Here is a 27,017-nt window from a genome sequence, read left to right as displayed (position 1 = left end):
CTGGATGAGGTTTACCTACACTATGGAAGGTAATCTGTTTTACTGAGATCAATTTAAATGTTAATCCCATCTAAAAGCACCCTCCCAGAAACGTCCAGAATAATAATGAACCATATAGCTGGGCACCGTGGCCCAGATAAGTTGACACACAAAATTAACCATCACAGAACTAGTCACATACCTTGAACAATTCCAATTTTCTAAAATTGAACTATAACTGTGTAAGATGTAACCACTGGGGAAAACTGAATATAGGGTACACGGACCTCTCTTTACAAACTTCTCAACTTTTAAATCCATAATTATTTCAAAAGAAAAAGTTTTTCAAAACCACATTAGACGTCTAATAGTCAAAAGAACATAAAATCCAGTTTACAACGACTGTTTTCCTGTACCATCATAAAGTTCATATTTGAAATTGAATTGCATTTCTGTTCAATTTTGCAGTGAAACTAAAACTGCTCTAAAAAATAGCATCTATTTAAAAGGAGAAAAGTGGATTGGATAATTCCTCATTTCTTTTATTCAGTATTTTGGTTGGTTAATTTCCTATTGAGACAATTCCCAGGGGTTGCTCCCTCTGCCTGTGGAGTTGCATTTCTCTTCTTTCAAGCACTCTTACTCACTGTATTTCAGTTTAAATGTCATATCCTTAGGAAATATTTCTCTGTCACTCAGATTTGTCCTGTTTTCTTGATTAGTTATTATCATTGCACCGTGAGTTTTTCCTTTGTAACATTTATCACAGTTGTAATTAATTCACAAAGCTCTTTTTCATAATATCTGTCTTTGATGGAATAAACTTTATTCATTTTTCTTAAACATTGACTAGTGCCAGTTTGGCGGTTACATGACACTTAGTAGGTATGTACTAAATGTTTGTTAAATAAGTTATTTCATCAGAGCTTTACTTACACAGAATTAAATGTGAAAATACTCTGAGGATTTAATAAAACCTTGAGGCACGAGTTATTGACAACTATAAAAACGGAGTACCCTGTTTTGCAACAGCAAAGGAAACAATAACCAAACAAAAAGGCAACTCACAGATTGGGAGAAAACATTTGCAAACGGTGTGACCAACGAGAGACTAGTCTCTAGAATCTACAAGCAGCTCATGATGTTTAATAGCGCCAAAACAAGCAACCTAATCAACACATGCGCGGTACACCTAAATAGACATTTCTCCGAAGAAGACACATAGAGGGCCAAGAGGCACACGAAAATATGCTCATCTCTAATTAATAGAGAAGTGAAATCAAAACTACACTGACGCTGTCACCTCACACCAGCCAGAATGGCTATCATCAAAAAATCAACAAAAAATAAATGGTGGAGAGGGTGTGCAGAGAAGCAAAGCCTCCTTCACTATTGATGGGAATGGATACTGGTTCAGACACTATGGAGAACAGAATGGAGGTTCCTTAAAAAATCAAAGACAGAGCTTATATATATATGTATACCCTACAATCCCACTCCTGGGCATATATCCAGAAAAAAACGTGATCTAAAAGGTTACATGCACCTCAGTGTTCGCTGCAGCAATTAATTACAGTAGCCAAGACATGGATAAAGATGAGGTACATATATACAAGGGGATACTATTCAGCCATTACAAATAATGAAGTAATGCCACTTGCAGCAACATGGACTGACCTAGAGACGGTCATACCGAGTGAAGTGAGTCAGAGAAGGAGAAATGGCACATGTGGCGTCTAAAAGGAAACCAAACCAACGAACTTAATAAATGGAAAGAGACTCGCAGACTTAGAGAACCAACTTCTGGTTCCTAGGGGGAAGGGTGGGGGAAGGGGTCGTTCGGGAGTTTGGTGCGTCCATGCACACAGTGCTGTATTTACGAAGGATAACCAACAAGAGCCTGCTGTACAGGACAGGAACTCTGCTCTGTGTTAACTGGCTGCCTGGATGGGAGGGGGGCTTGGGGGAGAATGGATACATGTATATGGATGGCTGAGTCCCTTTGCCGTTCACCTGAAACTATCACATTGTTAATCGGCTATATCCTAATACAAAATAAAAAGTCAGAAAAAAAAAAAAGTCATGTAGCAAGACAAGCTGGGCAGGTGGGCTTTAAGTTCACCCTTACCTGTTTAGTTTCATGCTCGCAGAAATCTGCACCTTTGCACCTGCACCGAGAAGGTAATCAATACATACGTGCAGAATGAATTAGTAAGACCGTAATTGTAGACAAGGCTTGGGGTCTGAGAATTGAACGAGTTTCTGGCTATGAAACCGTATTGGAAGGAAGGAAAGCGTGGGGCAGAATATCAGGTGAGTTTTACCAAAGCTCATTGGCCGTTATGCTTTCTTTCAGGTAAAATTTGTGTTAAACCGGAGGTAAAAAACCTAGCTTTATTATGTGTGTGCGTCAGTCATGTCTGATTCTTTGTGATCCCATAGACTGTAGCCTCCAGGCTCCCCTGTCCATGGAATTCCTCAAGCAAAAATACTGGAGAGGGTTGTCATTTCCCTCTCCAGGGGATCTTCCCAACCCAGGGAGAGAACCTGTGTCGCCTGCATTGCAGGCAGGTTCTTTACTCCCTGAGCCATCAGGGAAGCAGCTTTATTATAAGCATGAAGATTCAAAGAACAAGATAGAACTGCTATCATCTGTACATTGGCTTATCGGAATAGCAAACATTCTTTAAATTACTGTTAGAGCAGCATTCAATATGTGGTAAACAAACCACTCATTCCCAAAAATTTAACTGCGCCTTGCTTTGCAAGTGAGCTTCTGAGAGCAATATAAGTGTTATCAACAGCCTCACACTGTCCAGGAATTTGTCTCACTTTCTGACAAGTGGTCCTTGTTTATTATTTTTTCAAGACGAGCAAGCTGCTTTTGCAATAAATGAGCAATGCACAGCTGTGCTTTTAGAAAAAAAAAATTTTTACCGAAAGACTGTAGCTCAGTTCAAAAAACATTTATTCATAGTATTGACATTTTAAAATTTGCCTCTTTCTCCTAAAATGAAAAATAATGTAAGAAAAATTCTACTCATTAAAGATATTAGAAATTATAGTTATAGTTTTCATGGTTAAAACCCTTTCACAGAGAAATATATCCAAATAATCAAGAAAATAACACCAGAATTTAAAAAGAAGTTACAGCTTCCCTACTGGTTCAGATGGTAAAGAATCTGCCTGCAAAGTGGAAGACCCAGGTTCATTCCCTGGGTTGGGAAAATCCCCTGGAGAAGGAAACAACAACCCACTCAAGTATTCTTGCCTATAGAATCCCATGGAGAGAGGAGCCTTGTGGGCTACAGTCCATGGGGTCGCAAAGAGTCAGACATGACTGAGGGACTAATACTTCTTCTACTTCTTTATATGTGTATATACATATACACAGATATATAAAATAAAAATTATGTTTTAAAATAAGAGTAAATAATGAACTTTAGATCAATAAATTTGAAAATTTAGATCACAGGGGAAATTTTCTAGAAATGTGACTTTCCAAAACATCACAAAAATAAATGTAAAACTTGAAGATCCCTAAGAGCATTACACAAAATAACTATAATCAGTGATTAAACATTCACTTATGTAGCAAACCAGGTCCAAATACTTTTACAGTAGGTCATAGATAACATGCAAAATATTTCTATAATCTATAAATTCCTTTAGAATTTGAAAGCAGAGGGGATGGTTTCCTCTTATTTTGTGAGCCTAGAATAATTTTGTGTCAAATTAAATAAGGATGATATAGAAAAGTAAAATTCCAATTCACCCATAAACAAAGATATTAGCCAACTATCTAAAGTACATATTAGCAGATTAAATCAGCAATATATAAAGAATATAATATATCATGATTAAGTCAATTCAACTCCAAACATGAAAGAAAGATTTTTTAATAGAATATCACTCAATTCAATTTGCCACACTAAATTTAGAAGAAAAATATAATGATCTCAATAGATAGAAAAACAGCTGAAGTAATAAATCCACTGAAGGATGTTTATTGAACAGCTATCTTGTGTCAGACACAGATTCTAGAGATACAAGAATAATTTTTTGCTGCATAGGATTATAATGGATTATAAGACTTAATAAGATTTAACAACTATAGGGCTATCCTGGTGGCTCAGTGGTAAAGAATCTGCCTGCAGTACAGTAGACATGGGTTTGATCGCTGGGTCGAGAAGATCCCCTGGAGAAGGGAATGACAACACACTCAGTATTTTTGCCTGAAGAATTCCATGGAGAGGGGAACCTGGCCAGCTCCAGTCCATGGGGTTGCAAAGAGTTTGACACGACTGAATGACTAACACACAAGAAAAAAATAATAATAATAAAGAAGGAATATAATGGAAACACCATAACTACAAAAAGACATGGTTGCCAGTTCTGTCAAAAACATGCAGAAATATAATATTTAATTTTGACATTTTGGAAATACTTCCCTTAAATAAGGAACCAGGCCAAAGTGACCAATATCATCATTTCTATCCCACATTTCTTTGGAGGTTGTACCGAATTCTGTATGAATAAAAAATAAGGCATTGAAAAGAAGCAAAAATATAGTTTTTATGCATTAAGATTAATCAATAAGATAATTTTCTAAGATTGTTAAATGTAACAGTCTTTAAAAAATGTGTTAAATGTAAGCACAATATAACCAAATAATGTTCCAACCCATCAGTGACAAAATTTATGGGAAAAAAAGTAAGTAAAATATAATTTCCAAGACCTGTACACAAAAATTACAAATCACTCAAAAACAATACACTAGCAATTTTATGGAGAAAATACACACATATTCAAAACACTTCATTATTAAAAAAGTGATAAACAGTATTCATGAAAAAGAATAGTCAATATTATAAAGATGTTAATTCTATCCCAATTAAAATCAATGAATTCAATTGAATTTCAATTAATTTCTGATACAAGTATTACATAGTTATAATATGATTTTGCTACAGAAATTGTTACATGGTTTAAACCGTGAGGCTGGTAAGGGAATAGAGGTCACTGGAACAAAATAGAAACCTCAGAAATAAACCAGTGTATATATTAGCACTTGATAGATGACAGTTTTGATATTTTAGATGAGTGTGTAAAGAGTGGATCTTTGATAAACGTTACTGGGGTAGAAATTTATGTATGTGGGAACCGTACTTAACAGATATTAATTCCTAGCATTCTCTGATGATGGCATCACAAATCTCCATGGGTTGAACTGTTTAACAAAGAAAAAAGAACAATTTTTTTTTCCTTTTTTAATTAACAACAGACATCTACATTAAACTGGAAAGTATGTCATTGTAAAAGGAAGGCTTACCAAGAGTATTGACCTCAGGAACAGATTAGAAAGTTTAAATTATTTAAGAAATAAAACTAAAATTGAATAGAATAGCAAAAAAAAAAAAAAATCCCTGCAGATACTACCTTAAGAGAAAAAATAAATAAAAGGGATAAAATTATAAAGGAAATTAAGAGTATCCTGTTTAGATGCAGACTCTAACATAAGACAACCTTTCTCGTCCTAACAGCCGCAACAGGCTGGATAATTTGTGAACTGCGGACGCAGAGATTCCCAGCGCACTGAATCCCAGAAAGGAAGGAGAGCCTCAAAAGAGAGAAGTGACTCAATGCTGCTTTCATCCCAGTTGCAAATACAAGAGGAGGAGGACTGGAATCTGCCATAGACGGGGGCGGGCGGGGTGTTAGAAGGGAGCTGGACTTTTAGTGAAATATGATGGCCACTTGTGGTCGGCTGGGACAGACTGTCATCGCGAAGGGTCCGGTGTCCCGGCGAGGGCAAGCGTCCCCTGTCGGGATCAGGCCAGAGCTGAGAGGACCATTCGCTGACTCTGGGCTTGATCGTCAGGACGGGACACAGCCGCTGACCGAGCCTCCTCTCTTCCTGCCTCTCTGAAATTCCACCCGAGTCATACGGGACGGCAGAGCGGAGGGGCATCCCTCCGTGGCCGATCAGGGTGTCACAGCAGCTGGGGCTGCTGCCCTGAGGAGGGGCTGCGGGACCGCAGGACAAAGAGCCCGGGTGAGGGGACGGTGGGGAAAAGGCCCGGGCAGAGGCGAGGCGGCCCGGTGACCGAGCGGAGGAGGCCGCCCACAGACCCGGGACCTGCACGCTCCGCTGCAGAGCAGACGCCCCTCTGCCAAGCAGCTTCTGGATTTCTAGGCTCTGCTAGAGGGAAAGTCCGATTCATCCCTCAACACGTTTTGATGGACTCAAACACAGACGAGTCTGCAGCACCGTTCGCAAAGCCCCACCCAGTGTTACAGTCAAATCTATTCGACTATCCCACAGTGACCTGACACGAGGAAGGGTGTGCCTCGTTCTGGAGTATTAAATATAAGTTATTTTGGTTTCTATTCTTCTTTAGACAAAGTGACTGTCACACTATTAAAAATACAATGAACGACAGAAACAGACTACATCTTCATTCAGTGTTCATGTGTAACATTCACCTATTTCAAGGAAATATTATTCACGAGGTTTCTCCAAAGAAAACCTCAATAAATCCCAAGGTATAAAAATAATAAAAATAGCATTCTTTGATCATTTGAGAAAAAAATAGAAATTGATTTAAAAGACAGAACAGAATGCTTTTTCATATTGCAATATAAATATAAGTATTAAATAATTCTTAGGTCGAAGGGTACATACAAAGGGGTTTTACAATTACTTAAAAGTAAAAAACAATAAAAATATGATACAAAATAATTTGCGGTATACAATTAAAAATGCATGTGAGTAAAAACTTATAGCATTAAATATCTTATATAAATAAAAGCAAGACAAAAATGAAATGGAATAATTATCCAGTTCAAAAAACTACAAATAGAGGACAAAGAAATTTTAAAAAGAACTGATAGAAAGCTTCATAAAAATAAATTACAAATAAATGAATTAGAAAACTGATACACACTAGAACTAATAAATAAATGCTAAATTTAGTTCCTTTGCAGAATCTGTCCTGCTTCCAAAACAAAAATTTTAAGCCTAGATCAAGTAGATCTTTTTCTTAAAAAACTTACCAAAACTAAACTGAATACATAGAAAATATAAGCAGATTAATTACCCTAGAAAAAATGCAGAAAATAACTAAAGAGCCCCCACTAAACAGCTTCACCCACAGATGACTTAATCTAGGAATTTTACCCACTTTCTGTCAGGTTGTCTAAAACTATATAAACTGCTCAAGAGCATTGAAAAGAACTCCAAACTTGCTTTATAACATGAATCTAACATTTATCTTTTACACTGCATAAAACTGAAGATATCTCACTTATAAATATCAATGCAATATTATAAGATGCAACACTAGCAAGTAAAATCTAATAGTACATTAAAAATAATGCAAGCTAAACAACTGTAGTTAATTCAGTAATGCAGGTGTGGTTCCATTTTACAAAGGCTACAAACATGGTCATAAATAAAATCATATAAATTAATTTTTAAAGAATTCCAAAATTCAGCGAAAGCATTGCCAAATATCAGCAGACATAACAATAAAAATAAATTGAATCAAATAAGACTTAATTGACCTCACTAACATGATAAAGTATACCACTTAATAAGCAAACATTTTACTTAAAGCACCATAGGTTTTTCAACTATAGGCCAGAAAAGACAAAGATATCTTCTTGGCTGTTTCATGGTGCCAACGAAGAAAACAAAATATTAGAATATAAGATCCAAGGCTTCAAGTCAGAAACCCTGAGAGTTGTACTCATATATACCAGAAATCTACAGATTCTTGCAAAAACTACAGTGTGGTTGAGTCAACTCAGGCTCTGTTTGGATTAAGGTCGTCTCTTGTCCCTTTATATACCTTATAGAGAATATGATGAAGTCTCTAGGGAAAATAATAGAGCCTGGAGTTTGTGGAGACTGCATATTTTTCCTGAGCAGGTTGTGTATTTATACACACACACACACATACAGGATCAAATGAAAAAGGGAACAATAGAAACAAAAATATATCCATAGGTATTTGAGTAATCACAGATATCAAACATGAGTGAGGGATAGTCATTCAGTTGTGTTAGACCTTTTGCAACCCCATGAACTATAACCTGCCAGGCTCCTTTGTTCCTGGAATTTTCCAGGCAAGAATACTGGAGTGGGTTGCCATTACCTTCTTCAGATATAAAACACTGATCTTAAAATAATTGTGATTAAAATATTTGAATAAAATAGATTAAAAAATTCATCACACAACAGAAATTCCTTAAAGCGTAAATAGAATAAAAGGCCTGATGCATGATACAGGATGCTCAGGGTTGGTGTACTTGGATGAACCAGAGGAATAGGATGGGGAGGGAGGTGGGAGGGGGGTTCAAGATGGGGAACACATGTACACCAGGGGCAGATTCATGTCAATGTGTGGCAAAACCAATACAACAATGTAAAGTAATTAGCTTCCAATTAAAATAAATAAAATAATAAGCAGAGACATTAAAAAAATAAAAAAATTTTTTAAATGATTAAAAAAAAAGCATCAATACTTCAGCACTCAGCTTTGCATATAGTCTATCTGTCACATCCATACATGACCACTGGAAAAACCATAGCTTTGACTAGACAGACCTTTGTTGGCCAAGTAATGTCTCTGCTTTTTAATATGCTATCTAGGTTGGTCATAACTTTCCTTCCAAGGAGTAAATGTCTTTTAATTTCACGGCTGCAGTCACCATCTGCAGTGATTCTGGAGAAAAAAGAAAGTCAGCCACTGTTTCCACTGTTTCCCCATCTATTTGCCATGAAGTGATGGGACCAGATGCCATGTTCTTAGTTTTCTGAATGTTGAGTCTTAAGCCAACTTTTTTGCTCTCCTCTTTCACTTTCATCAAGAGGCTCTTTAGTTCCTCTTCACTTTCTGCCATAAGGGTGGTGTCATCTGCTTATCTGAGGTTATTGATATCCCTCCCGGCAATCTTGATTCCAGCTTGTGCTTCCTCCAGCCCAGTGTTTCTCATGATGTACTCTGCATATAAGTTAAACAAGCAGGGTGACAATATAAAGCCTTGACGTACTCCTTTTCCTATTTGGAACCAGTCTGTTGTTCCATGTCCAGTTCTAACTGTTGCTTCCTGACCTGCATACAGGTTTCTCAAGAGGCAGGTCAGGTTATCCGGTCTTCCCATCTCTTTCAGAATTTCCACAGTTTATTGTGACCCACACAGTCAAAGGCTTTGGCGTAGTCAATAAAGCAGAAATAGATGTTTTTCTGGAACTCTCTTGCTTTTTCAATGATCTGGTGGAATTTGGCAATTTGATCTCCGATTCCTCTGCCTTTTCTAAAATCAGCTTGAACATCTGGAAGTTCATAGTTCATCTACTATTGAAGCATGGCTTGGAGAATTTTGAGCATTACTTTGCTAGCGTGTGAGATGAGTGCAATTGTGCGGTAGTTTGAGCATTCTTTGGCATTGCCTTTCTTTGGGATTGGAATGAAAACGGACGTTTTACAATCCTGTGGTCACTGCTATATACACAAACTTCTTTGTATCAAACAGATAAGCAACAAGGATATGTTGTACAGCATAAGAAAATATAGCAATTGTTTCTAGTATTTTCAAATGGAGAAGAGTCTATAAAAATATTTAGTCACTATGTTGTGCATTTAAAACTAATATTGTAAGTCAACTATACTTTAATAAAAATAAATAAGAACGTTGTTTGAGATATCCTACAAAAAATAAAATGTGAATAAAAGCAAATAAACTATGATCTAGTCATCTAATTCTAAATAGCAATGAAAATGAATAACTTATAGTTACAACTGCCAACATTAGTTAAACTTATAAATATTATGTTGAGGAAAATAAACGAGTAATAGGAAAATGTGGGTATACCATCTGACTATATTTGTATAAAGTCTCAAACCTGGATATTGTAAATTATGTGTGGTATATGGATGTCTTTAGGTGACAGAATTTTAAAGTAAATCACAAAACCAAGAGACTGATTACCCTGATCAAGAAGGGAAGGATACGTGACCCAAACACAGCCTATAGAAAGCAGCTCAGTTACTGGCAGTGTCTTAACCTGGGTGATGCTTATGGAGATTTTATTTTGTTAATGTTTTTAAAACAGACTTTGTGAAATTTTCTGTATTTGATAGAGTGAATTTTATTAGAAAATATTCCCAAATACAAGTTTTTATAATTTAATACTGTAGTATAGTTGGTTTGCCATGTTGCATTTGTTTCTGCTGTGCAGCAAAGTGATTGAGTTATATATATATATATATTATTTTTAAGACTCTCTATGTTGTTTATTAAAGAATATTAAGTAAAATTTCCTATGTTATATAGCATACTCTTGTTGAATATCTAATTTATATATAATACTGGGTATATGTTAATCCTTAATTCCTGATTTATTCCTCCCTCCCCCCACCATCTTTGCTGTTTCATAACCATAAGTTTGCTTTCAAAGTCTGTGAGTCTGTTTCTGTTTTGCAAATAAGTTCATTTGTATATATATATATATATATATATATATATATATATATATTTAGATTTCAAGTTTTTAAAAAGAATGCTTCCAGTTGATTTTAATTTAATTTGTAGATCTGTTTAATCAGTATTGAATGTCTTAGCTGACTGCATAAAGTAGTTAATACATTGGCCTTCTTCTCAGAGTGTAAATAAATAGAAATAGAACTGAGATAAAAAATTATTTATAAAACATTAAAAATTGTCTATCTCTGAAACTATGGGACTGTGTGTCTAATTATTCTCTCAGCAATATCAGTGTTAAATAGGGATAATGTTGTATCATCTCCAACTCAGCAGAAGCCCTGTGCTTTTATTTGGGATAAACTACCACGTCTAGAGAAGACTGAAAGGGGAAATCAGCTTTTATATAAGACCCCCCACACCGAGATAAATATCCACCTCCCATCAAAAGGATAGAGAGGCCCCATCCAGAGCAAGACCAGCCCATTCAGTAGCTATAATTTTAACTGTTACCTTTTTTCTTACAAACACTAAGTCAAGGCAAGAAGCAAAACTGGGTCCCAGGTAATCTATTCATATTAAAGTTGTTTATAATTGAAGGAACATTTGCTCAATACCTGTTCAAGGCAATGCTAGGAAAAGCATGAACTGCGTGTTGTGACCTACACCTCAAATAGTTCACAGGCTTATCAAAGAGAAAGTGTCTTAACATATCATTGCAGCATCTGCAAATATAGAAAATGAAGTGCATGTCCCATCAAGGACACCGGTGATAAGAGGTAATAGATGTTATTCAGAAAAAAAAAAAAAAAAAGTTGAGCCAATCATCAGAAAGGATAATGTATTTGTAGCTTTCTGGGTGTGGGAAAATGGCATTGCTTAATGATATTATAAAAGTCATTGTACAACAAATAGCAAAAGTGACCATGCATTGTTTAATAATAATATCAAAGTTGTAATTTTGAAGATGGCAGAAATACAGTACCATTTTTATCTTCTTTTTCAGTTATCAGTTTTCAAAGATGAGTGTCACACCCTGAAAAATTCAAGCTTTCCATTATCCATTCACTCAGCACAGACTGAAGGCCGTCTCTGAGCTTCGGCGGGGGCAGTGACAAAGCCATGGCCCCTGGCCAGGCCGCAGTGCTCACAGTCGAGAAGTAACAGTTCCATAGGTTTTATTGTCAGTCTCTTCATACTTTTGCTTTCTTATTACTCACCCTCACACTCCATTTATATCTTCTCATTTGGAGAGAAATCCTTTATAAGTAGAGTGTAGTCACTTCTTTGGTCCCAGGGAAGGTTCACAGAGGCTACAAATTATCCTTTCTTTATAGAAAAGTTGGCCTCATAATAATAACTCCCTTTATAAAGGCCTTGCAAAGACTTGTTCCTTTCCATGTGGTGTTCAGAGATTAATGGGAGTGGTGTCCACATATTTGTGTTCCTGCCAGACTACACCACTTATCTGAAGCCAGTGTCAGGGCCCTATGACTATTAATCACCTCTCCAGTCCCTGAAATAAAATCTGCATTGTATACTTCTTGGACTGAGCAGGGGGAAAGGGAATGGTTTGGTTTGGGGCTGCTTCTCATCATTAATTTTCAATTATGAGTGCAAGAGCCATCCCAGCTAGGCCTCAAGTTGGAGGGCAGGGGGTAAGAAAGCCCTCAGGGAAGAGTAATAAGGGCCACATGGAAGAGGGGGAAATCTGAGACTTATAAAATCTTTTTTTGGAAAAGAAAAATAATAAACAATTTATAAAATTCCTCACAGGGAGGTATATAAAATATGCCCATGTTAATTGGGAAAAGTCATATAAAGGACAAAACATGGAGACCTTTTAAAGGTGTAAATAAAAATTACTAAGCCTCACCTTTGCTTAGAGCTAAAATTATGAACCTAACTTTCTTTACTAGTTAATTGTTCCATTAAAAAAATAATTATTTTCTTGACAGCTTCTTCAGGTCTACTGACACTTCTTTCTCAGCCAAAGGAAAATGTTTCATAGTCTTTAGAGGCCTGTTTAGGAGTTCTTCTCGTGAGCAAGCACAGATGATCTGTGTTTAAACAGGAGGGCAAAAAAAATAAAGAATTAGCCTCCTTTGTTAGAACCAAGCAATCTGAATATTGAAAAAGTAACTTTATGGATGTTGTTCTATATTTTGGAAACGGCTTTCTCATAGAATATCCTCATCTCAAAGCATTCCATGACGTGACTTTTATATAAATCCTACCCTTCACCTAAAGCACCTAAAGATCAAGAAGCAAAATCAAATGCTCCATATCATAGATTAAAAGTAACATAGGATTTCAATCACGGCCTCCTGACTCGAAAGACATACTTTACCTAACATTTTGATGCCTTTGAGTCTTTGGAAACTGGTATATTGATATGGAGCTATTTTATACAACATTCAGGCATTATTTTTAAGAACAGAAAAAGCCACCACCCGGTACACACACACACACAACCCCCATGTATTTTCAGATTTTACTCATATTTGGGGATATTAGTCAGATTTGGATCTGTCCTTCTCATTCCATCCCCATCTCAGTCCCTTCTTCCATTTTCTGCTCCTTGAGGAATAATTCCTTGCTTTAAACATTTCACTACAAAAGCTTTACAGGTCAACTGATTTTGTTCCTACTTAGACTTAGCTAATCAGACGTTTTCACTCTAAGGACCTGAAGGGGGAAAGCGAAGAGCTGAGAGATACTAAAACGGGACTGTGGCTCTTGCTCCTTAAATTCTAGTGCAAAATCCTGGCACTTGTCAACTTCACCGGGTGTGCTGTTCCAGCAACCTATCTATCATTCAATGAATCCTTCATATCCTTCTAATATAGACCCCATTTGAGAGACCAATATTCCGTTTTTGTGATTTACATTCAAAGATGTGACTGATCCATGCAACCTTGAGTAGTCATGGATTGTGAAGATACCAGTCTGACGCTTACCCTGTGACTTCTTTCATATATGAAATGGATTCTTAAGACATATACTAGGTAAACTGGTAAAACATCACTTGAAACATGACGTAATGTTCACATAATACACATTGAAGTGCTGATGCCATTATAATTTTTTAATGAAGTGTTTCCATCTTTATCTCTCAGAAAATACAGTTTATATATGTTTAGAGTACTTTGATTGCACTATTAAAATTGGCTATGTAAGGCAAAAATCCAAGGCTGAGCAAACATTGAAAGTGTTTAACACTTTTTGAAGGTTACAATTTGTAGAACATAAGGTGGAAAATCTATTTCCCAACCATTTTTATAGGTATTAGGCATGAAAAAAAATCCCATTACTGAATTATACTTATGCATTTTTAACTGCACACTGTTTACAAAATCTTACAATAAAAACTATCACAGGTTATTTTTTTTTTATTGTTCAATGAACAGTATCTTTAGAAAGGCTTCTCCTTGATTAACCAAGAATTTGAATTCTAGGACTGAAACCAACAACTTCATGTGGCTATTCCCATTCCAGATTTCATATTGATCTAGCTGTCTGAATTATGTGTAATAATTCTGGCTTGGGAGATGAAAATGGCAAATTTTATGAAAAATAAGCCTATGTTTTACAATTTTCAATCTTATTTTCAAGATTCATTATTGCTGTCTTATACTTTTAAGTCTTTGTCACCAAATGGGCTTTTATAGTAGCATAATACCAAAGCAAAACCCCTGGAGAATAGGAGATTTACGGAGAAAGTGTGTTAGAGGAAATCCCTCATTGAGTGGCAAAAGCACATGTTAAATTTCAAGTTTGATGAGAGTGACACTGGCTTTTATTTATAACGACAGCTGCTTATAAAGCTGTGGAGACAAAATAGATTAAGAATTTCCTGATGCTTTTGCTCTGAAGATCATGTGGCAGGAAGGAACCTGGATTTGGGAATTGAAGGAGAAATATAAATTTAATTTCCCACTTACCCCTAGGGGTTAAGAGTAGAGGCTGACTGGTCAAGGCAGTTGATTAAGTAAAAATGGGCCTGGATCTGAAACCTAGGTAATGTATCCACGCGGAGCATGCCTTACCTCCGCAGAGCATATGTGTCTCTGAAGAATACATCAATAAGGACTGACTTTATTTTCATGAATCTTTAATATGGATTTGCATTTGTGATAATTAAATTCTTCAGTAAGAAAGAGCATATAAAAATAAAAGATGCTTAAAATTTTTAGTTTTAATCCTTAAAGATTATAGGAAGGAAGAAAGGAAAGAAGGAGGGATGAAGCAAACAAGGAAGGAAAGGCATGGGTGATAAGACAAAGAAAAGGAGAAGAAAGGAAATAAATGACTAAATATTGAAGTATTAAGCCATGTGGCTCAAAGCCTGAATCTTTACTGCCTGGATTCAGACCATGATCTAGGTTCACAAATCATGTGATCCAAAGCAAGCTACTTAACCTCCTGGCGATTCAGTTTCATCGTCCGCAATATGAACTAACATGGCACCTCGATCATAAGGTCATATTAAGTGTTGTAAACATTGAGTAAGCAGAATTTTAGAACATTGCTTAGCACATCATAAGCATTGCAGTGTTTATTATTATAAATGAAGTTTCCAAAAATCTCAGGCCTATCTCAAGAACTTCCACAGATACTCAAGGCAGTTACAGACCTGAGTCAAGGCCAACTGGTGTTCCCCCAGGTCCAGTTTTCTCACAAACCAACAGGTTAACTTCACAGCAAAGTGGAGACTTTGCAGGTGGCTCAGTGGTAAGAAACCATCTGCCAATGCAGGAGACAGGGGTTCGATACCTGGGTGTGGGGAAGATCCCCTGGAGAAGAAAATGGCAACCACTCCAGTATTCTTGCCTGGGGAACCCTATGGACAGAGGAGTCTTGTGGGCCATGGGGTCACAAAAGAGCTGGACATGACTTAGCACCTAAACAACGACATAGCAGAGACATAATGCCCCTTGGTTATTGCTGACCCATCCTCAGCTACAGCATTCTTCTGCTTCTTGGTAAAATTTTCCCCTTAGAAATGTTATGTCCTTCCTTGGTCTCTCTTATGGGTTGAATTTTATCCTCCCAAAATTCATATGGTGAAGTCCTAACCTACAGTACCTCAGAATGTCATCTTGTTTGGAAGTGAAGTTGTTGCAGATATAACTAGTGGATTTGGGATGAGGTTTTACTGGAGGAAGGCGAGCTCCTAATCCAATATGTGTGGTGACCCTGGATGCTGATGAGGTGGATGGAGAACATCACATGAAGACTGCAGTCATGTGACCACAAATTAGAAACACCAAGTGTTGTGTGTGTGTACTCAGTCGTGTCAGTCTCCCTGTGACACCATGGACTGTAGCCCACCAGGCTCCGCTGTCCGTGGATTTCTCCAGGCAAGAATACAAGAGTGGGTTGCCATTCCCTACTCCAAAGGATCTTCCCGACCCAGAGATCAAACCCAAATCCCTTGCATCTCCTGCACGGGCAGGCGGATTCTTTACCCCTGTGCCGCCTGAGAAGCCAAAGAACACCCAAGATTCTGGTAAATCAACCAAGAGAGAGGTGTGTACGAGATTCTCCAAGAGGAACAAACCAGGTCAACACTTACTTCAGACTTCTAAGCCTTCAGGATTCTGAGAAAACATGCTTCTCAGCTTAGCCACCCAGTTTGTGGTACTTTGTCACAAAAGCCCTGGCACACTAGCAGGACCTCACTGAAGAGAAAACCTGCCGCCCATCCAACTCACTAAAGTTTGCGAACGTCGGAAACCTTGTGCCTGGAAGCATCTGTGTCTGGCCAGGGCTCTGAAACCCTTGTGGCCCCGGGACACTGACAGAAAGTGCTGTCTGTCCTGGTGCCTTTTGCACAATTTGTGGGACAGATGCATAGTGAGTGTCTCACGTCATCTATGTAGACAAGGTCTTCGTATGGTTGCAGGAAGTCACTTTAGATGGGAAAATAAGAGAAGGATAATGAGACTTGCAGTTTGGGTTTGTCAGTCCTGCCACTGGTAAAAGAGTGTAGACTTGAGCAAATTATTTAATGTCTTCTAATTCCCTGACAAGTGAAGATGCAAATAGCCTCTTTTTTGCCCCAAAAATTAAAAAAAAAAAATTATCATTCATGCCGGTTGTAGATGTTAAACAAGATGCTGGTAGACATTAAACAAGATGCTGTGGTATTTAAACAAAAAATGCATAAAACATTGTCTACACTTGTAGTATTTAAAATATAGGAAGGGAGGCAGATACGTGCATATATAATTATAGTATACAATGAGAAATATTTGATTAGAACTGAAGCTACACGGTTCTGTAGGTGAATGGTGAATTCAGAGGAGAAAGGCATTGACATTGCTTGGGCATTGGCGGAGGAGAGAGAAATCACTTAGCAAGCGTATGTGGCTGAGCAAAAGCTTGACAGATGTCATGACATTTGAACCAAACCTGGAGGAATGAATGGCAGTTCACCAAACGGAGAAATGCAGGAAAGCGTGCTTGTCTAGCATGTCCATGGCGCAGTGACGCTTATAGGAGGCTTGCCTCAGTCTATGTGGCTCAATCTTATGATGCACACACCAGCAAATGGCTGGAGATAAAGTCAGGAAAAGATGAGTTTTAAGACTTCTCTAATCTTAAAGTGCTAGATTATCAGGAAAAAAAAAATTCCTATCCTCCAAGCTGAAGAAAAGGGAAAACTGTCCTTTGGTCAATGGTCTCAAACCCTCATCAGAGATGTTTTTAAAACCATTTCAATCTTTTGGTAGCAACTTATCTTCTTAACTTGACTTCTCAACTATCTGGCTCCAGTGATTATGTCTGTTAGAGGCTGAAAGGTCAGGCAATCTGTAAACACGTTTGCCTCTAAATGCCTGCATATCCCTTAACTTCATACATTCCCAAGCCCAGCATAACATAAATTTCTTTTTCAGCTCTTTATTTCTTTGTTCAGAGATATTATATGACTAGAGCTAACCTTTGCTGAGCTCTATCCTTTGCTTATACTTTTACCAAGTGGCATTCAGCTTTGATTTCATATGTTGACACTATGTGATGCTTTTATTATTATACCTCATCTCCTTCGTTTACTAAAATATTTAATAAGCACTGACGCTATGCTTACCTCTTTGTAGCCTGAGGGTGCACAAACTGGCTCTGTGACATATGGGAACTGGTCCAGGGATTCATCTAGAGAATCATATGGATGCTAAAATGAATACACATATCGTTCTGCAAATAAAAGTGGGTATAGAACTAACAGTTGTTGACTGTCTATAATGAGACATGCATTATACTACTTGCTGTGTATAGCTACTTCCATTAAACATCACAGCAAGACATGACTTGGAGACTGAACAGCATAGACTTATAAACTATTGTTTTTCACATTTTACTTTGTAAAGAAATAGATAAAAACAGCTAAAAGGACTACTTACACTGGTATATATTGAGCACCTACCTGCATTTATACATTTTAGTCCACTGATACGTTGGGTTTGAAGATTATATTATTCCTACTTTACAGATGAGGAAACTGAGACATGAAGAGGTTATGAAAATTTCTGAAAGCCTTGCGGCAATCCACTCCAGTAATTTTGCCTGGAGAATCCCATAGACAGAGGAGTCTGGCGGGCTACAGTCCATGGATTTGTACAGTCAGACACAACTGAAGCAACTTAGCATACCATATGTCTATTACACAACCACACAAAAATGTGACAGTTGCCTTTCATGATATCATTTAATCTTTTTTATTGGAGTGTAGTTGATTTACAATGTTGTATTAATTTCAGATGTACAGTAAAGTGAATCAGTTATATATACATATATACACTTTTTAAAAAATATTATTTTTCCTTTATTTAACCAATACTCTGAAAATATATTATTTTCAGAGTATTGGTTAAAGTTCCCTATACTATAGAGCAAGTCCTTATTAGTTATATATTTTATATATAGTAGTGTGTAAATGGGAGAAGGCAATGGCAACCCACTCCAGTACTCTTGCCTGGAAAATCCCGTGGGTGGAGGAGCCTGGCAGGCTGCAGTCCATGGGGTCACTAAGAGTCAGAAATGATTGACTACTTCACTTTCACTTTTCACTTTCATGCACTGGAGAAGGAAAAGGCAGCCCACTCCAATGTTCTTGCCTGGAGAATCCCAGGGACAGGGGAGCCTGGTGGGCTGCCATCTATGGGGTCGCACAGAGTCGAACATGACTGAAGTGACTTAGCTGCAGCAGCAGCAGCAGCAGCAGCAGTGTGTAAATGTCAATCCCAATCCCCCCTTTACCCTGATAACCACAGTTTGTTTTCTACACCGTGACTCTACTTCTATTTTATAAATGAGTTCATTTGTACATTTTTTTATATCCCATATATAAGCAACGTCATACGATATTTTTCTTTCTCTGACGCTTCACTCTGTATGACAACCTCTGGGTCCATCCATATGGTTACAAATGACATTATTTGTCCTTTTTATGGATGAGTAGTATTTCACTGTAGTATGTATCACATCTTTATTATCCACTCCTCTGTCAATGGGCATTTAGGTTGCTTCTGAGTCTTGGCTATTGTGAATAGAGCCACAATGAACATTGGAGAGTGCACATATCTTTTTGAATTATAGTTTTCTCTGGGTATATGCCTAGGAGTGTGGTAGTCATATTTTTAGTTTTTTTAAGGACCTGTCATTCTATTCTCTATAGCGGCTATACCAATTTATATTACCACCAATAGCATAAGAGGGTTTCCTTTTCCATGATGATATTTTTGTTTTAAAAACTAACATCTCATAAAAATATACTTGTGAATAAAACATTAAATAAATATGTAAAATGAGATTTAAAGAAAAAAAAAGTTCCACTAATCATATACAGATTTGGGAGTTGGACCATAAAGAAAGCTGAGCACTGAAGAATTGATTCTTTCAAACTGTGATGTTGGAAAAGACTCTTGAGGGTCCCTTGGACAACAAGGAAATCAAACCAGTCAACCCTAAAGGAAATCAACCCTGAATATTCATTGGAAGGGCTGATGCTAAAGTTGAAGCTCCAATACTTTGGCCACCTGATGTGAAGAGCCAACTTACTAGAAGAGACCCTGATGCTGGGAAAGTTTGAGGCAGGAGTAGAAAAGGGTGACAGAGGATAAGATGGCTGGATGGCATCACTGACTCAGTAGACATGAGTTTGAGTGAGCTTAGGGAGATAGTGAAGGACAGGGAAGCCTGAAGTGCTGCCGTTCAGGGGATCACGAAGAGTCAGACATGACTGAGCTACTGAACAACAACAGCAATATGTATTTATTTATTTATTTGACTTGCAGGGTCTTAGTTGCTGCACAATACACAGAATCTCCAATCTTCCCTGTGGCATACAAGGTCTTTAATTGTGGCATGCAAACTCAGTTTCATCATTCAGGATTTAGTTTCCTGACCAAATTTCAAACTGGGGTCCCTTGCATCAGGAGCATGGAGTCTGAGCTGTTAAAGGGAAGTCCTAGTAAAATACATTTTGACAAGTTTCTAAGCAGTTTAAAGTCATAATTTTTTTAAAGTTAAAAGCAACTGAATTTCTCCTTTTGGTCAAAAATCACTTGAAAGACACTAGAGATTTATGTGTATTTTTCTTAATTTCATACTCAAAATATGAATGCTTTCTCCTCGATGATACCCTTCTAAATAGAGATTAAGTAAGCCACATTCAGAATTTCATACCCATATACCTAGAGTGGGATTTGATAATAAGTCAATTAATTTTGCTGCTTAATATAGTCAATAAAAAAATGTTTTAGGCAGAAGAATTTTCGGCAACACTTTCTTTTGATTTGCAAAGGGCTAGTAAAATATCCATCTCTTGTAAGATCAGAAAACACAAGGAAAGTATAACTATGTTTATAAAGTTCTACTTCCGGTTTCTGAATGATGGCAGTGGGTCCATCTCTTTTCTTGTGCTATGACTTCTGGTATTGCATTCTAAGAGACCTCCCTGGTGGCTCACATGGTAAAGTGTCTGCCTACAATGTGGGAGACCCGGGTTAGATTCCTGGGTCAGGAAGATCCTCTGGAGAAGAAAATGGCAACCCACTCCAGTATTCTTGCCTGGAAAATCCTACAGATGGAGAAGCCTGGTGGGCCACAGTCCAGGGGGTCACAAAGAGTCAGACGTGACTGAACGTCTTCAGTTCAGTTCAGTTCAGTTCAGTCGCTCAGTCGTGTCCAACTCTCTGCGACCCCATGAATCACAGCACGCCAGGCCTCCCTGTCCATCACCAACTCCTGGAGTTCACTCAAACTCATGTCCACAGAGTCGGTGACGCCATTCAGCCATCTCATTTTCTGTCGTCCCTTCTCCTCCCGCCCCCAATCCCTCCCAGCATCAGAGTCTTTTCCAGTGAGTCAACTCATTGCATGAGGTGGCCAAAGTATTGCAGTTTCAGCTTTAGCATCAGTCCTTCCAATGAACACCCAGGATCGATCTCCTTTAGAATGGACTGGTTGGATCTCCTTGCAGTACAAGGGTTTCTCAAGAGTCTTCTCCAACACCACAGTTTAAAAGCATCAATTCTTCGGCGATCAGCTTTCTTCACAGTCCAACTCTCACATCCATACACGACCACGGGAAAAACCATAGCCTTGACTAGACGGACCTTTGTTGGCAAAGTAATGTCTCTGCTTTTTAATACACTATCAAGGTTGCTCATAACGCTCCTTCCAAGGAGTAAGCGTCTTTTAATTTCATGGCTGCAATCAGCATCTGCAGTGATTTTGGAGCCCAAATTGTATTCTAAAATAACTACATGCTGAAACTTATAGGAAATAACATTAATACTAAATGGATAAACCCTCAAATTAATACATAAATAAAATAATTTATCCTTTCTTGCTTTGGGTCTTTTGATGTAAGTCTTTTGAGACATAGCCTAAGGGAACAACTTTGCAGGCCTTTAATAGGACAGGATCAAGAACTTATTAGAAGGAGTTACTTGAGAGGAATCAGTGATTACATCTCCCTAACCTACAAAAACAAAAATTTTAAAAGGCAGAAAACACTCTCTAAATTATATGGGAACCTATTAGGAGGTACCATGTTCCTTCTATTCAACCAAATAACAGGAAAGTATGTTGACAACCATACACTCTGACGTATGTTCCCCAACATTGAATTGTTAACAAGACCTCTACATATTTAAACACATTCCATAGCTTTACAAACTAATTTTAACAAAAAATGGGAAGATTATTTAAGGCTTTCTATTTGAAAAACATTTAGATTAACAGAAGAGTTGCAACAATAACGGAGAGTCGGTTTAATTCTTCACTCAGCGATGGACAGTATTGTCATTTTACAGAGCTAGGTCTACGCATCAAAGCTAAGAACCGAGAATTAGTATGAGATTTATTACTAACTAAACTTCAGGCTTATTTTGAATTTTACCGGATTTTGTACTTAATGTCCTTTTTCTCATCCGTGAGCCAACCTAAGAACAGTGCTTATATATGTCATGTCTTAGTCTTGAAACAACGAGAACTTCTTTTTCTTTTCTTTCTTGTCTGTTTTTGTTTGTTTATTGGTGTTCCATTACCTTAACACTGTTAAAGAGTTACAGAGTTTCGGTAAGTTATTTTATGAAAAATCCCTCATTGGACTTTGTCTGATGTTTCCCTGTGACTGAATCAGAGTTCTGGGTTTTGAGGAAGAATACCACCATGAGGTTCCTTTCTCATGAGATATCTTGGTGCCCTGCTGTTGCCTTCAATCTTGATCACTTGGATAAAGTGCTGTCTGCCAACAGAGGGCAGTAAGTGGTTACCACTTTTGCCTTCTGACTTTCTAATCCCTCCTTGTCAAAGTTGTCAAGTCACTTAGTCCTGTCTCTTTGAGACCCCATGAAATGTAGCATACCAGGCTCCTCCCTCCATGGGATTCTCCAGGCAAGAGTACTGGAGTGGGTTGCCATTTCCTTCTCCAAAATCCAGTCCACATTGAAAGGGAGGGGAATTAAGCTCCTTTCTTTTGGAAAAAGAGTGTGAATAAATCTATAGTCCTATGTTAACACCACCAAGGTAATTAATAAACATTAATATTTTGGAAAAATGCTTTCAGTTCAGTTCAGTTCAGTCGCTCAGTCGTGTCCGACTCTTTGCGACCCCATGAATCACAGCACACCAGGCCTTCCTGTCCATCACCAACTCCCGGAGCTCACTCAAACTCACGCCCATCAAGTCAGTGATGCCATCCAGCCATCTCATTCTCTGTCGTCCCCTTCTTCTCCTGCCCTCAATCTTTCCCAGCATCAGGGTCTTTTCCAATGAGTCAACTCTTTGCATGAGGTGGCTAAAGTATTGGAGTTTCAGCTTTAGCATCAGTCCTTCCAATGAACACCCAGGACTGATCTCCTTTAGAATGGACTGGCTGGATCTCCTTGCAGTCCAAGGGACTCTCAAGAGTCTTCTCCAACACCACAGTTCAAAAGCATCAATTATTCGGCACTCAGCTTTCTTCACGGTCCAGCTCTCACATCCCTTCATGACCACTGGAAAAATCATAGCCTTGACTAGATGGACCTTTTTTGGCAAAGTAATGTCTCTGCTTTTTAATATGCTATCTAGGTTGGTCATAACTTTCCTTCCAAAGAGTAAGCATCTTTTAATTTCATGGCTGCAATCAGAATCTGCAGTGATTTTGGAGCCCCCAAAAATAAAGTCTGCCACTGTTTCCACTGTTTCCCCATCTATTTCTCATGAAGTGATGGGACCAGATGCCATGATCTTGGTTTTCTGAATGTTGAGCTTTAAGCCAACATTTTCACTCTCCTCTTTTGAGACCAGCTAAATATCCTGTTACTCTTTAAGGTTTGTCCACTAATTTCATCCTTCATCAATTGCCTGGAAGAATGGTTACTGTGCTATTCTAATGGTTATTTTCTATTTCTCTCATCCTTTCTAAATTTATTATTTGGAATCCTTCTGTAAGGAAGATAAACACAATTTCTCTCATTTATGCATCCCTTATTTATTCAATCCTGTGTTTATGTCGATATGGATACATAATACTAAACACTACATTAATTAATTTTGGTATTCTAGGTATATTTGGACTTGGTATTTTTTTATCTCTACTGCTGATATTAACAATTTCATGAATAGTTTTGATGCACTGAACATTACACATTTTATCCAGAAGAGAAACTATTCTTTTTAATGAAGTTTTATTAAGGAACTTAGGTTTGGAAACAAAAATACTGAATCAGGTTATTATCTTCACTCCCATTCAAAAGGAAACTTGCTGGTGTTTTTTGTTTGTTTGTTCATTTTAACTCCCTAAAGGCACTTAAATTCTTTCTCTTTTTCTATTTGTTGGGGCTAAAAATAAAAATTTTGGAGCAGGTTTTCATGAGAAGATCCAAAGAGAGGAAAGGATTAAAATACAAGGGAAGAAGATAACCAGGATTCATTTCATTGCATGTACAACATAAATGCCCAGGAAAGGGGAATTTGTAAATAAATTGTGATTACCCATAGGAAGAGATATTACTCTTTGAGATCCCATGGACTATACAGTCCGTGGAATTCTCCAGGCCAGAATACTGAGTGGGTAGCCTTTCCCTTTTCCAGGGGATCTTCCCAAGCCAGGGATCAAACCCAGGTCTCCCACATTGCAGGCAGATTCTTTACCAGCTGAGCCACAAAGGAAGCAGAGATATTACACAACCATTTTAAAAGTGTTTTTAAAGAATTTGTAATGGGAAAGGTCAATGATAAAATAGAGCAAACAATGGCAGGATTAAAACTAGACATGCAACACGATCCTGATTTTGTTTTCAAAAAAAAAGAAAAGAAAATGAGAAGAAGAAAGGAAAAGAATATAAAGAAAATAAATATATGCATAAATATGCAAAATATTTTTAAAAAATTAAAAATCTCTAAAGGGCTTATACCCTCTAGTAGGATGTCATGATGCTTAATAGCCTACTTGGCATCTACTGAATTAATTATTGAATATAAGAAAATATGAACAGTGGTTATAGCTGGGTGGTAGAATATTTGATGACTTAATATTTCTTCTTTATGGTCTTTGTGTATTTTCCAAGCTTTTTAATTTTCAACATGTATTATTGGGCATTGCGATAAGAAATTGCAATTTAAAAATGACTGATAGCAGTTGGTTTCCAAATGTCCACAAGCTTGCAAAAGTGACCCTTGATGAGAATTATTTTGCTACTATATCTCCTAGAAATTATTTTTAGAAAGAAACAGTATTGAGGAAAAAATAAATTAAAGCAAGTCTTTTCTAATTAATCAACCCGAGAACTTGGCCGCTCAATATGAACGGTGTAGGTCACCTGAAAAGCAAACAGAATAATCATAACTGCTTTAAGAGTCTTTGAAGTTATAGATGAAGCCAGTGGGAAATCAGCCAGATTGCCATTATAGCTGAACAGTGCCGGAAGGCCCCAGCAGCCAGTGTAATTATGCAAGCTTTGTGAGCCTTGAAAATTTTGTGATTGTAATGCGTGCTCTCAGCCTTCATAAAGTTCTGTATCAACCTGCATTCTTTAAACTGCTGTCTGGCCGAAGGCTGAGCAATAAATTAGTAGAGAAAAATTAGTAGAGCCAACGCTTCCTTCATATCAGAAGCTTCTTTACCTGTTGTGTTCCTAAATGACGTAGGAGTAAACTGGCTTCACCCTTGAGTCACTAGCGCCACTTGGGTAGGGTGGAGAAGCTGCCCGGCCCATGAGCTTTTTCTTACTGGGTGGGCACTGGTATACACACATCTGTGTCTAATTATGTCTGGAATCTCAATTATAAGGGACCAGCTGGGTGCAGACAGGGGTCATTGATAAGATTAAGGACTCATCATGGCACGGCACAGTGTTCTAAGGAATAGGAGAGGTGAGTTTAAAAGGTTGCTCCGATAATCACTGTAGGTAGATTTCTGGGGGGCTCCCTTGAACATGAGCGCTGCTCTACACTCAAATTCCACTCGAATGCAGACTGAACTGAAAGGGAGGTCTACTGCCACGCTAACATGGACCCTTATTTAAGCAGTGACATAATTCAGGGAATGGGTGGGAGGGAGAACAGATCATTAAAATGTCTTTACAACTGCACAAGGACAGGACCAGAAGTGAGAGGTTAAAGGTCGATGCTCAGAAGAAAGACTTTCATTCCCACTTGAAGATGAACTTCTGAAGATAGCCAGAGGTTGAAGGAGAACTCCAGGGAGAAGGAGTCTCCAGTGAGAACGAGTGTATTCCATCAAACTTAAGCAGTAAAACCTTCCTTATGTGTGACCTTTGATTCTTCTATAGATTCTTTGCCAAAGACAGCATTTCAGACAAGCAGCATCTGGTTTGGGATATCTAGAAAAAAATATTGCAAGGGACAATGGCCTTAAAATGGGAGGGGATCAGATCACATTGAGGACTTAGTATCAACTATTGATTCATCTACCCTCATACATATTTCTTGATGCCTCAAAAAATGCATGAATCTAGCAGAAACACCCGCCCTCCCAACATTGCACTAAAGCACATGAGCCCTAGATTAACAATTTCTGATGTGCAAGTTGATGACATAAAAATTAATAAACAGAAATATCCATTAAGTAGAGTTGGGGGAGCAGAAGGAAGAGCTTTCACACCCCATATTAAAAGCAGAATCTGATAGGAGGAAGACAGACTTCCTTGTCTTTCCTGGCAAGAGCTCAGCCATTAAGAAACCGTCACGCTTCAGCCAATGAAAAGACATGGTAGCTTTGTTTGCTGCAGCCTTCTCAACTTTCTTTTTCCCTCTATGAAAGAATTCTCCCCATTTTTCCCGGGGACTTGTACATGGTTCACCATGGTTGAATTGCAATTCTTTGCTGATTTTGAATAAGCCCATTTTGCTTGAGAAATAACACTTAGACTATTTGTTTTAAATCAACAATGATGAGTAATTTCTTATAACTTTTTCTCCTAGGAATTGAAGGAACACCACAAATCTTACTGCTAACCTAGTTTAATTCTTTATAAGAGAGACCATTGTGTGTTGTTTTTTTTTTTAATTAACTGGGACAATGAATCAGAGAAGTCAAATATCATTGATAGTTATTTGGCTGTGATTCAAAGCTGAGAAATGTGGTCATCTTTTTATTTTTATCTTTTCTATTGTTTATGCAGCTATTGTTCACCTCCAGCCTACCAACTGGTTTGTAAATGTAAGAAGGAAGTTTTAGAGTTGGTAAATTTTGCCTGTGGAGTCAAGAACATTCACTTTATAAACATGAAACATAGTAGCCTATTCTTTAGTGTTTTAACATTTCACAGGATGTGAACACAAAGCTACGCAGACCATTGTAAACCACTTATGTAATTAAAATTTTTTAATAACTACAATTTTTATTCTCAATATTACAAAAGACATTTATTTTTAAATGGTTGATTTATTCACACTTATTATTGCTGTTGTTCAGTCATTAAGTTGTGTCTGACTCTTTGTGACCACATGAACTGTAGCACACCAGGTTTCCCTGTCCTTTACTATCCCCTGGAGTTTGCTCAAATTCATGTCCATTGAATCAGCGATGC

The sequence above is a fragment of the Moschus berezovskii genome, chromosome 9 (assembly GCF_049115385.1).
Source record: "Moschus berezovskii isolate FMDL1 chromosome 9, NW_MosBer_1.0, whole genome shotgun sequence".
In the NCBI taxonomy this organism is placed as follows: Eukaryota; Metazoa; Chordata; class Mammalia; order Artiodactyla; family Moschidae; genus Moschus; species Moschus berezovskii.
This window is presented reverse-complemented; position numbering follows the sequence as displayed.